A 14,199-nucleotide genomic window follows, 5' to 3' on the forward strand; every position below is an offset into this window, starting at 1 on the left:
CCGTACCGCGTGCTATACCGCTACACCACTGATGGTCAACAGTACAGACACGAATTTCCCCTATGCACCTCATATCTCAGCTTGTTTGTTTCTTATGTTAGCCACTTAAGCAGTGACGCTAGCGACATCTATACCGTAGCCCTCATCGAGAAACTTTTTTCGGCACTCCATTGGAACTAACCGCTCACCCGGACAAGAGATGTCGTTACTAAGCAATCAAATTAAGATTGTTTTTTTGGAATCTTTTTGTGTTTTTTATTTCAATTCCAAATTTTTACTTTTACGGTCATCCCGTAAAACCTAAATTAAAAATACAAACTGAAATATAGATGCACAGAAAAACCAGAAAAATAAGACCATCACTGGGAATCGAACCCAGGTCCTCGGTATTCCGTACCGCGTGCTATACCGCTACACCACTGATGGTCAACAGTACCTACAGACACGAATTTCCCCTATGCACCTCATATCTTTATCGTGTATAAACCCTAACTCAGGGACTTTAGCCTCCGGATACAGAAGTCTCGCTGTAGGCAACATTGTCTCCTGCAGCACTGGAGGTAGTTAGCCCCATTGGCCTTCTCTGGTAGATAAATGAGCTCCCCAGGACCAGCCGCACTCATCCAGGCCCACATGTTGACGGTCAAACGACCGGACTCGTATTGTTCGCACGCCATAGGTGCAGACGGCCATGTTGGCTAGATTTAAAGGTCTTTTCATCTGAAAATATGGTGTGCGAAAAATCGAAATCTCGGTATTTGCGAGCAAAGCGAACCCTGGCAGCCTTGTGTGACTCCGTTAAAAATAACTTGGTCGCCGGTTTTCCATGGTGGATGCTGGCGCGGTGTAAAGCAGTTCGTACAGTAGGTATTCGTTGAGCAATCGAATCGCGTTGCGAACGTCCTCGTCGGCGTGAAAGGCAGCTCTGCTCATACGTAGCAACCATTTCTTGCACATGCTGGTTGTCAATGGTGCGTGTTCGTGGTGGGCGCTCCCGGGTCTCCACATGCCCCTCGGCATCGAACCGCCGAAGCCACCGTTTCACTGTGTTTCGCTGTAAAGAAATTTAAAAGTGAAAACTGAATTCGTTTAAAGACAAACAATAACCATAAAGAACGATTGAGAATTTTTGGGTAAAACCTAGCTTTAGAATTGTATTTATTTTTACAACTTTGCAGAACAAAGTGGATATTGCAAACATGGCCGAACAAAACACATTGAAAGTCGAAGACAAAACAAATGCATCCCCTAAGAATACTTTCTCGCAAGATGTAAAGATTTTTTTAACAAAAAAGTAAAACCGACTCCAAAAAAATAAAAAAATAACAAAAAATGGAACCGACTATAAAACCCTTGAAAATATTTTTCTAGCACTAGGTACCTTCTAGCTCGAAGTCGGTGTCAGGAATGTGTTGGCGGGGTAGAATACACGTCGCATTGCTAAAATGTGGCTACCCGCAAAATATTTATGTTTTAACAAAGAATGGAAGAACAAAAAAAATATGGCCGCCATTAAGAATAAATAAAATAATAACAAAAAAAATAGTTTAGATATAAAGCAATGTATTAAAATAGGTTATTTTCAGTAAACCGTAGAAGTTTCTATGTGCTATTATTGGCAGAATAGGTACCCTAAATAAATTAGGTAAACTTTCCAAAGTTACTATTCCACGCGGACTAGCTTTTGCTAGTATAAAAATATAAACAAGATACAAATGAATGAAGTTTGAAGAATGTTTGTTGTTAACTACTTATGGATATTATTCAATTACTAGTTGTTGGCCCGCGACTCTGTCCACATAGAATTCGTTTTACACTATCCCGCATGAACTTTGCAATTTTCCGGGATAAAAACTATCCTATGTACTTTCTCGGAACTCAAACTATTCAGGGTTCAGCGGTTTAGACCTGATAAGGTAATAAACAAACAGACGCATTAATAATATCTCATCAGAAAAATATTTTTTTGTAGAATCGGCTGAAATTTATTGTAGTTACTGACTAATACTTAACTCGGAAAACATGGACTAAAATCGGAAAATATGATTAAATACCCAATTAAAATAACATATAACCCCACGATAGGTATCTCAAAAATATTTTTTGTGGAATCGGCTGAAATTTATTGTTGTTAGTAACTAATACTAACTAGGAAAACATCGATTAACATCGGAAAATTTGATAAAATACCCAATTAAAAAATTATAAGTTACTTACCGACAGATTTAATTCATCAGCGATTTGGCTAATATTTCTGCCCTCGTCCCGCAGAAACACTACACGGTTCCTCTCTGTTACGTTCAAATTTCTGCCATGAGCCAGAGCCATTTCTAATAAACTTTTCGTAAGGGAGGCAAGGTAACGGCCCGGACGGTGTGCAAACTGCAACTGGCCGCGTAAACTGACCCAGCCCTCATTGTCTCCTACAAGTTATAAAAACATTGTTTTTTATAACTTTAAGGCACGCGTTTTACGAATTCGAAGACCCTAATTGGTTAACAAAATAAGTGGGCGGGTCAAGAAGAATCATCACATGCAAGATTTTGATTTTGAAATGGTACTCCGTAGCTCAGTACGACAATACAGTACCTAATGACAGCAGCAGGATTTTGACATTAACTCACTCATCTCATTCATACTTCTTTTATGCAATCATTTCTTTTTGCAGCTGTGTGTGTAATATTCACTTCAACTCTCGTGGCACTTATGATATCTATCCATAATACCTACCTTTAAATTTCTTGTCACGTTCGTCGCATAGTTCAGGCGTTGTTCTCATTGCTGTTGTAATTTTGATAATTCTAATCCAAAATTATCAAATATAATTATGTATTTATAAGTAGTTTTGACAGTCCTGTTAAACAATCCTGAAAAGACTGACACATTAGAAATCTGAGGTTGCAAAGTCAGAGCTAATTATTATGATGGATGCGTTAATACTTCACTTGTCAGCCCAGCTCTCTTAGTTTTCATTGTGATTAAATATGCCTTGTATTGTGGGGTATGGTTGGATAGGTCTTTTAAAAAGAATAAATACGGGGTTGCTAAAACGATTTTTCGATTCAAAATATTCCACTTTAAAGTGCAAATTTTCATTAAAATCGAGCGCCCCCCCCCCCCTTCAAATCTAAACCGGTGGATGGAAAAATTGGAAAAAAATTCAGAAGGGGAATAAGTATATCAAACTTACAAGGAAAACTATAATGGTTAAGTTTGCTTGAGAATTATTAGTAGTTTAAGAGTAAATAGCAGCCTAATGACTACGGCACCCTATTTTGGCCGGTTTTTTCAAATATGATCATGCTGTGAGTTTTGCTACAATTACAGCTTCTCCCTGACGATCTGACGATGGAGTTTCTCTGTGCTGGTTATGATATGTCTGTAGGCATTTATTTATTCATCTTCCTCATTTACGTTCTGGCATATTCTCTGTGCTTGTTTTGTTTTTCGAACGTGTTTATGCTGTTAGTGTTGCCACTGTTACAGCTTCGCCATGACGGTGGAACTTCTCTGTGCTTTTCATGACTGTATTTCTTTGAGTAAGTACATCATCATCTCAGCCTATATACGTCCCACTGCTGGGCACAAGAACAAGAGGAGCAAGCGGGCCCAGTGCGGATTGGGAACTTCACACGCACCATTGAATTGCTTCGCAGGTTTGTGCAGGTTTCCTCACGATGTTTTTCCTTCACCGCAAAGCTCGTGGCTCGTTACATTTGATTTGAGTAAGTACACGAACAAAATAAAAACTTAACAATTCACTAGTTACTACGGAAAACAAAATGCGAATGAACGGCATAAATTTTGATTTCACTTCGAATTTCAAATCTTCGAAGTCTATCAGCGAGGGAGTGGGAGCAACTGATTCCACCGCCATTTTAGAGCGAGGGGCGGGTCTCTTGAGCGTGCTCTTTCATTGGCGCTCGTTCTAAACTAAGTAATTTTACAAAGTACACTCCAATATGACCCCTGAAAAAAAACCGTCAAGTGCAAGTCGGATTAGCGCACTAAAAGTTCCATACGAAATTTAAATACACCAAAAATACTGTAAGTATTAAAAAAATGTAAAAAAATGAACATCGTAAATTCAATATTATTATTTAAAAAATGACATTTAAAATTTTGCAAGTCAAATTGTCTTCTATAGAACTAATCAATCAAAATTTGATCGTAAACTACTTGCAAAAAATACTAATAAACAATTATCACATCACAGATCACAGAACACTAATAAAAAAAACCGGCCAAGTGCGAGTTGGACTCACGCACCGAGGGTTCCGTACAAATTATTGAAAAAAAATATTAAAATATTTTTATTATACGATGTAAATAAAAATTTATGCTTTTCGCAATTTTCCTTTTATCTGTGCTATAAGACGTTGCTTCGTACCAAATTTCAAGATTCTGAGTTCACGGGAAGTACCTACCCCGTAGGTTTTGATTCCCTTGCGAATGTCGACAACAGCAAAAGTGTATCTTTAGAGGCGTTGCTTTTTTCCTTTTAAGGTACGAGGGATAGTACCCTGAGTTCCTATTTGGTATAAATTTCGCTTGAGCCACGCGTTTGAATACAGGGCACTATAGAAAAAATAACCTTGAACACACCTGTGATCATTGGGCGCTCCATGGGCTAAGTATTCCCTTAACGATAAAGGGCCATTTTTTTAAAGTTATCAGGGCCCTCTGTTATCCTTAATGAAGGAGAGAACAATATAAGACAATAGCGATACAATACCAATAGAATGCATGGGTTTAATCTCTTTTCAAGGCCGATCTCTGGAAAGAGTTTTATTTTATTGCTCATAGTAAACCAAAAAGATTATGCCAATATTTCCAATGTTATTAACTTTTATGATAAGATTTACGAAGAAACGTATTGTGTTTATTCTTTAAGTTAATAATAGTGTTACAATGGACAGCAGAAGATTAGAAATAGTCGGTTTATTAGAAAAAAAAAAAACTACCTCCGATATTTTCGACCGGCATATGCGTTTGTGAAAACAATGAAATCAAGTTGCTAAGAGATTTCAGTATCTCTACGTGAATTAAATATTTATTAGAGTAATTTTGTTTGTTGTTGAATTCATTTTTGAGTTTTACAGGAGTAAAATTTATAATTATTTATCTTCAACAGCCAGGTATAAATGAATCAAAATCATAAATTTATCTATACTTTTTTTATCTAGTAATATTTTTTTATCTAAGCGTCGGGTGTCGGGGGACCGCTAAGGTTAACAGGAAACTAAAGTTGGTTGTATTTTTTAAAGTATTAAACCGGCTTTTAAATAAATAAAACGGCATTCAAATCGGTCCATAGCTCTTCACTCTTTTTTAAAAGTGGGAATTGAGCCACGGTGTACACGTCGTGGTACGAGTACACACACAGTGACCTGCAGGGCTACTACGAAACTCGAAACTCGAAGTTCGTGTCGCTCTCGTATTAAATAGTATAAGTGTCAGAGGGACCGCACGACACGAACTTCGACTTCGAGCCAGTGTTCCCTCCCTGACCTACCTACAAAAATCCTTCAACAAGTACCTCTTTAAGGTCCAATCAATTTAACCAATTTGTTTTATTCATAGTAGTACCAGAAGTTAGGGTTACGTTAAAATATGGGCATGTGAATAAAAGGGTTCATTGAGGCTTAATATAAAATTTATTGCAAATTTTACTTACACTAAATTTTTTTTTTGCCATCCATAGGCATTTTAAATACATTTTATTTATTTTTTTAACGTTTTATTTTTAATACAAATCTGCCTATAACTATAAATATTGAAGTGGAGATAGAGACCGAATATATGCAACAAACAAAGCTTCAAATTACATTACATAACATGTTCTTGTGAGCGTGAACCTCAACTCTAGTGGCACTACCTGTACCTATAGATGACAATATGCATGCGCCATGAAAATCGGCTAAATGTGAAAACGAATATGCAAATATGCAATTTCTTATAACCCGTTCTCTTACCCTTTTCCAGGCATAATACATATAGCGAGCGACCACAAAAATGTACCTACCTACACAAAAAAAGACTAAAACCTTGATCTTCCCTTTGACAAAGACCGTTCTAAAAGTAAATAATATGGTACACAACCAATTGAGGTTGGTAAAAATAAGATTCTTTTTTAAATGAATCCCTCTTAGATAATATAGATCGCGGGATCGCGTTGGATGCGGAAAGCGTAAGACCGGTCTGAGTGGAGAGCCTTGGGAAGGCCTATGTCCAGCAGTGGACGTCTTTCGGCTGATATGATAATGATGATGAGATAATATAGGTAGATACCTAATAATCATATAAAACTATGATTCATTTTGTGGTAGCATAAATAAATTCGAGGGACCTAGAAAAGGGTTGAAGGTAGATGTCCGAGTGCTGGCCACTGTCCCGGTAGATGTCATCTTTAATTTTATAACATTACCAATGTGCCCACCTTCCGCCGCAAGTGGAGCGGACTCCGCAAGTACTCAATTTAAAGGAGTGCCAGCGATCAGCTGCATGGAGGAACTTCCACCAAATTATTATGGCTCCAGCTCCGCTCATGGTGGAAGGTGGGTAATAGAAATGACAGCAGGGTGTTATCTATTGGGGATTATAATGTCAAGCACTGGGACATTAACCTTACCTTAAAAATAAATTTATATTAAGCACATATTTAAAAACTAAAATGAACATTGTCGCAAGGAGTTTCGACTAAAAAACAAAAGGATGATAATTTTTTTAAACCAAAGATCGGCTTGATCTGCTCTAGCTTATCTTGGTAGCAATGAGTTAGAAGTAGTGAGAATAATCGCCGTTTCCTAGGTCATCAGATGGTTCTTGGTCGTCAGAAATATTTTGATTTTTGGTCACTTTTAAAATTACCAATAAAAAGATGAAATGATTTTTAACCGGTGATCAGGAGTTGAAAAATATTAATAAAAGGCTAAAATTTAATTAGACAGGCAAATTAGCTAATTATTTAATTATTTAAGATTAACTATCTTTATTCAAACCAATAACTACCAGAAACATGGTCATTAAAGTAAAGCGATTCCCGTAAGTCGTAGATTTTACGTGAATGAATAATCTTATTACTCATAAAAGTTAAAACATACAGCTTTTGAAAGAGGTTGTGAGCTCATAGACAAAAACATTAATAGGACGACAAAGAATTTCCGTTCAAAGTTATTTTCGAAATAAAAAGTCCGTTCCATCCAAGTAAGTGTGGCTTAATTGTGACCGCCATCAATTACTCAATTAGAAAAATTGGTAGGTACCTGATCACCGATTAAAAATCACCGTATATTGCCCGTCACATTGCACATTTTCGTCACATTGCAGCGGCTACCACGATTAAAGTGATTAAGTTCCAGTAATTATACATCGCGAAAGTTTAAAATAAGTATTCTACTTTTAATGAAGTCGATCTTAATCAGTTTATTCGTGACTGCCGCTTCAATGTGAGTTTATGACGATTATCGAATCTTCGACAGTAGGGTCGTTAAGTTACGTAATTTTTTCGAAAAACAGTTATTTAAAAAACAATTTCTTTGCTACGCCTTGGTTTCGTTTCAAAGGAACCAAAATTTCGTTATCAAGTGTAGCTGTTTAGGATATTTGAACAGTTTGCTTCAAGAAACAGTTTTATATTATAAAATGTTTGTTGTGAAACTAGTTAAAGATATTGATCTGTTATTTGTTCTTGTGAGAAAATTTCCTCAAGTCAACGCATGTATGTGATAGTCTGTGGTATCGTTTCTCAAGTCGAAGTGTATGTCTAAAGAAACTATGTTTCGTTTCGGCACGAAACAGTTACTCCGTTACTTTATAAGAAACAGTTTCAGAAAATAACGCTCAGCTCTATTCGACAGCCTTTTTAACCTGTTTTTTTTTATCATCCTCCTGTAATGAGGGCTATCGCGAATGAATTCGCCGCTAGAGGCGCTAGTGCAGCGTGAGGTCTCCGAAATGTCAAATCTCATAGTTTTTGGGTGAGCAACGCGGGTTTATTTATAATAAGAATAAATTTGTGAATATTTTGCAATGTCTGAAATTAATTATAGCAAATGCGTTCCGGGGCAATGAATGTCTGTGTTCTGAGACGGTTTTGTCTTTCGGAAACCTTTGTCCTCCCTTTTTTCCGAACAAAACGGAGACTTGCAACACTGTGGCATGCTCGATATTTTTATGCTACGGTTTAAGGTGTATTAAATATGATTTTAATCTAAACTTTGTTTTCACGCCCGTAATAACAGACTTTGAAAGCCATACTTAAAAACCTCACGCAACAGTGCGCCATCTAGTGAGACAAAAAACGATAGCCCTCATTTAGTCAATGTAATTTTGCGTCACTCATAGCGCCTACATTAGTGACGGACGCGCATCACTAACTACCGCGCTAAGTCCCGGGCGTTTAGCCGTAGCCTTCTTCGGGCATATCCACCCAGTCCCGCAATGAAAATTCGTCCAGATCTTCTTCCAGCTTTTTTACTGCAAACAAAACACCTCTATTAGAACAATACGGGAGATATTCAAGGTTAACACGTGCTGTGAAGTGCTGTAGTGCACGTGCTGTGCCCTTAGTGTAAACCTTAGCGAAAAAACTCAATACAAAATACTCAATTTGTATGGAAACACGAACATCGCAAACGTTCCGCTAGAGGCGCTCTTCGTGTTTTGTAACCGAAAAATTACACTAAGGGCACTCTAGTCTATACGTTAGGGCGATTATTCGAGCGTTTCTGCCGTCTCATTTTTCTGGATACTTTTCTCTAAAAATGGCTGAATATTCTGATACAGTTTTTTAGTTATCTGGTAGAAATACTACAGGAACTCTAACAAATAATTGAAAACGACATCAAAATCTACAGCCAATTCGTAAAAAGTGTGACCAGAAAAATGAGGCATTCATAAGTGCTTTTTGTAGCCTAAATTGAATAAAGACAGCAGAGGCTTCTCAGCAGAGGTTTTTCCGAACCGGTGGTAGATTTTTTTTGACATTCATAAGTGCTTGTTATAGCCTAAATTGAAGAAAATTTTGACTTTGACTTTGAAAGATATTTTGACTTTGACTTTGAGGCGGTTGAAACGCTCGAATAATCGCCCGTTAGGCACGTTACAGCAGTGGTACCTAACCCTTTTATAAACTTTTACTTGGCTCGCCATTTTAGTAAGTGTGGGTCAAATCTCGGAAGACGAATTTAACACACTTCCAGGCTTGAATTTGGTATAAGTAGGTCATGTTATGTAGATTTGATGAAAATACAAATTGAATTAACAAAATTATATCTAGCAATAAAAAGTCACAACTAACAAGTTACATTAAAAAATATGTAAGTATATATGTTATATGTGTATATATACATAGTTATTCACTCCTTATAAAAAATCCAGTGCGTCGTTTCTTCCACATTTTTAGGGTTCCGGATCCAAAATGGCAAAACGGAACCCTTATAGTTTCGCCATATCTGTCTGTCTGTCTGTCCGTCCGTCCGCGGCTTTGCTCAGGGACTATCAATGCTAGAAAGCTGTAATTTTGCACGGATATATATGTAAACTATGCCGACCAAATGGTACAATAAAAAATTCAAAAAATTTTTTTTTGTGATCCTCCCATAGACGTAAAGTGGGGGTGATTTCTTTTCTCATCCAAGCCTATAGTGTGGGGAATCGTTGGATAGGTCTGCTAAGACAATTTTTCGATTCAGTGATTTGTTTGCGAAATATTCAACTTTAAAGTGAACATTTTTATGTAAATCGACTTTCAAGGAAAACTATGACGGCCTAGTTTGCTTGAGAATTATTAGTAGTTTAAGAGTAAATAGCAGCCTAAGGCATAAAATATACCTAAACTTGGAAGATTCCGTATAAAATACGAAATCCTTAGAAAAATATTACTTAATTGTTTCGTAATGGCTACGGAATGGGGGGTACGACGCGCTCTTGGCCGTTTTACTTACTAACCCTTCACAATATTAGGGGTAATTAGGTACCCCAGGGTCGGATTCAATGCACTAACTTCAAAAAGATAGAGAGAAAATAATTCTACCACACATTGAACATAGTTTTATTTCATAGCTAATTACTTAATTAGAACGAAAAGTTGGGGGGGGGGGGCAAACACGAGTACTATTAATATTAAAGATAAAAACTTACTTTCTTCCGAAATCGCCAAATTTTGGCTCAGTAGCTCCTCAATGGTGCGCTTCTTTTTCGTAGTTCTTTTAGATTCCTTTTTCGATTTTTTGATGGTTTTGTACACCATCTCTAAAAGCTTGTGCGTGCTTATCTGTCAACAATAAATATTGCATTAAGTGAAAAATAAACATTAACTAAATAATATGTAGGTACATAGTTACATGAACATTTTTTTTATTAATACCACATACTCATCCGTAGATGAGGTGGAATAAGAATAAATCGTTTGTGAGCTTGCCTCGATATCTATTGGTAGTCTAAATAATAATAACAATAAGTAACAGCATATTGATTTTGAGCCGTGGTGGCCTAGTGGTTTGACCCATCGCCTCTCAAGCAGAGGGTCGTGGGTTCAAACCCCGGCTCGCACCTCTGAGTTTTTCGAAATTTATGTGCGGAGTTACATTTGAAATTTACCACGAGCTTTGCGGTGAAGGAAAACATCGTGAGGAAACCTGCACAAACCTGCGAAGCAATTCAATGGTGTGTGTGAAGTTCCCAATCCGCACTGGGCCCGCGTGGGAACTATGCCCAAGCCCTCTCATTCTGAGGGGAGGCCTGTGCCCTGCAGTGGGACGTGTATAGGCTGGGATGATGATGAGACAACTTACATTTTGATCGCACTCAAAGAGCTCTCCCAGATCTTTGAGTGCTTCTCCCCAAGCCCTCGCGGCGCTCCCGTTCATAGAGAGCGTTGCGCGCGCGTCTCTCCTCCTGCATAGACAGATAAACGTCAGTTCAAATAGGTCACAGATACCTAGCAACAAAATGTTTTTGGAAAACTGCTAACGCTAAGGAATGGAATTCGCTCCCGACGTCTGTATTTCCGGATAGATTAAATTGGACTAGATTTATTTATTAAGTTTGAAAAAATACATTATAAACACACGTCAGTTAATTACAAGAAATTCACAAAAGGATCGTCAAATGTATACAAAAAATAAATCGTATTACAATAAATTGTCAGCCAGAATAAAAAATAAAAATTGAATTTAGAATGTCAAATTCGAATTCAATTCAATAATAATAATTAAAAGCAAAACAAGAATGTACTTAAATCTAAGTCAAATTTATGCAATAGCAACAATCAATCAAACGAACAATAAAATAATTAAAATGTCAAAAACGATAAAATTAAAATTCACTTCACAAAACTGTGAAAAATGTCAACAAGTAAATACAATCTAGTCTAGGGCGCTGCAAGGCTAGAGTGAATGACTGTTACTGAACCAGTGAGATACATCCTTGACCTCATTGCACTTAGCATCAGGTGAGAAAGGGGGCCCATATTATATTTTGATCTCACCTCAACTCTCACTCACTCACTATGACTGTAGAAATTGAGGAATATGTCTGCATAATTGATACTACCGGTAATATTTCAAAAGCTTTCGCTAAGTCATTGCAGAAATAAGATTGGTATTTTTGGCAAAACATTAAAAAAAAAAGAGAAAAACGCTAAGACATCGCAACGATATCATAAACCAATAAATAAGTTTTGTTAAATAAATATTATAAAAAAAAAATGGTCACAGCTATGATCACAGGGTTCAGGGGGTTATTAATTATAATATTAACTTACAACGACACAGGTGTGCAAAGTTCGGAAAGTTTCCAAATAGTAGGGAAAGTTCTCTGAAATGTCTGGAAAAAATTCACATGAAATATAGGAAATTTAAGAAACGGATATTTACATCCCCATAAAAAAATTGTGAGAATTTTCCGAAATTTTCCTATATGAAAAATTCTGCAATTTTGAAAAGTATGCTTTGGCACATCAGTACTTACAGTTGACAAAGGGACTCTATTTCCCCGATGGCCTGCCACGCTTGCGCTTTGGTGCGTCCTCTGTGCCACTCATTATGCCACTCAAAATGAACTTTCACGGAATAAAATAAAAGTAAAAGCGAAAAGTACACTGGGCACCGAGAACGTCAAAATGCGAATGGACGAAATTTGGCTTTAACTTCCACTTATATACCAGCGCGGGTGCAAATGATCCACCAACATTTGGGGGGAAGGGCGGGTCCACCCCTTAAGCGTGCTCTCTCACTTGTTTTTGGTCAAGCGATTTACAACAATCGTTCCATACAAAAGCCGATGACACGTATTGTAAACAAAGTTGTTTTGAAAAGTTGATTTAACATCTAAGTATCTTCGCCTGTGCCTATTACTAAGTAGGTGTCCATAAACAAAATAGATTTATCTCATTATTTTTACATTAACAATGAACTATAAAGGTATTTCGTTCATTATAATTAGTCCGTCCTCAATACAATCCATAATCTCCTTAGTTAATTAATTATGGTTTAAAATGTTTTTTCTTAGTTTATAATTACATTAATTACCGTACCTAAACTCAGGTTTCTATAGTCCCAACGTTCAACAATAGTAGATTAAAAAACTAAATTCAAATGTATGGAAAATTTGGCAATATTAATGCAAGACTTTTATCTGCCAGGATGTGGTTATAGTCGCGTATTTTCTATTTTAAAAGAAAAACCGTACACGATACATAAAAAGTGGTTTTCTTTTATTAAATGGAAAATACCGCGGTCCGGGACATATTCGAGGGCGCGGGGGGTGAAGCTCACCCCGGAGGAGGGGGAGAGAGGATAAAATTTAACTTGCTCTATAACCTACATATCCTGATAGATAAAATCCTGCATTAATTTTGCCAAATTTTCAGCTAATTGTACTGAACTATAGTCAAACGGACTTTTACGGAACTGCTATTGTTTATATATTTATATTTTTGCGGGCGTTTTTTGTTTTCAGATTACACTTTGTATGACGTCTGTTAAGAATGACGCATTTGTCTCTTCCCTTCAATGTCATTATAAGCAGATTCTACTAACATAGACACTCAGACGATTACTGTGACTAACAAAATCGTGGTTGTTGGAAAATGAATAAGTACAGCAAATACTATTTTAAAAAGATGAAACAACAAATTTATTAAAGAGATAAATGATAGTCAATTACCGTGCCTAATATGAAAATGTTTGTGAAGAGATCCATCAAATATCGAAGTATAAAATAATAAAAGTACGTGGTGCTCAAGTCAAGTCAAAAACTATCAATACAATAATGGATTGAACATCATCATGACATAAATATCAGCTTTTCGTAGTCAGCAAACTACTTGAAAATATATATGATACATATGTAGGTAATTGGAGATATTATTCAATATAGTAGTTTACTAGTTGCCTACCTAAAAATACAGAAACGGTGCCATTGCATAAGATTTTTTGCACCCACCACCCACCGACCTTCGACGACGCTAGTCGGCCCCTTTCATCACATAAAGTGTGAGCGTGACGGAGACAACCCATATCAACTCTGCAGCGGCTACTACGAAACTCGAAACTCGGAGTTCGTATTGTACCATCCCTCTCGCTCTCGTCTAGGTATAAGTGTCAGATGGACCGCACGACACGAACTTCGAATTTCGAGTTTCGTAGTTACTTAGGTAGGTACAGTATGATTACTTGGAGTTAACACTTGACAGATGGGCGTGCCTTCATTGAATTTTCAACTTTGAGGTCATACAAATAAAATAGTTTTTACATAATCTGTAAACGTGGTAGCGGTATACTAAAAATGGCTTTATTTGCTATGACGTCAAAGACTGAAGGCACGCCCCATCTGTCAAGTGTTAACTCCAAGTAATCGTACTGTACGGCTATTTTTTTCCAGTAAAAAAAGTAGTTCCGCTGTAGTGATAGGCGCTGTCCTGATTGGCCATCGTTTATTGCGTCATCGTACGGACGGAACCGCTCTTATTGCAGTCGTAGTCGGCCTATCACACGATCGCGCGACTCCAATTAGGACTTTTAGTTTGTTTTGATCGCATTGACTTCCAAACAGGCTTAGATACCTGCAGGGCTACTACGAAACTCGAAACTTGAAGTTCGTGTCGTGCGGGTCCGCTCTGACACTTATTGTATTTAATACGAGGACGTGTTAGATACGAACTTCGAGTTTCGAGTTTCGTAGAAACTTCGTGCG

The sequence above is a fragment of the Choristoneura fumiferana genome, chromosome 25, assembly GCF_025370935.1.
Source record: "Choristoneura fumiferana chromosome 25, NRCan_CFum_1, whole genome shotgun sequence".
NCBI classification, from domain to species: domain Eukaryota; kingdom Metazoa; phylum Arthropoda; class Insecta; order Lepidoptera; family Tortricidae; genus Choristoneura; species Choristoneura fumiferana.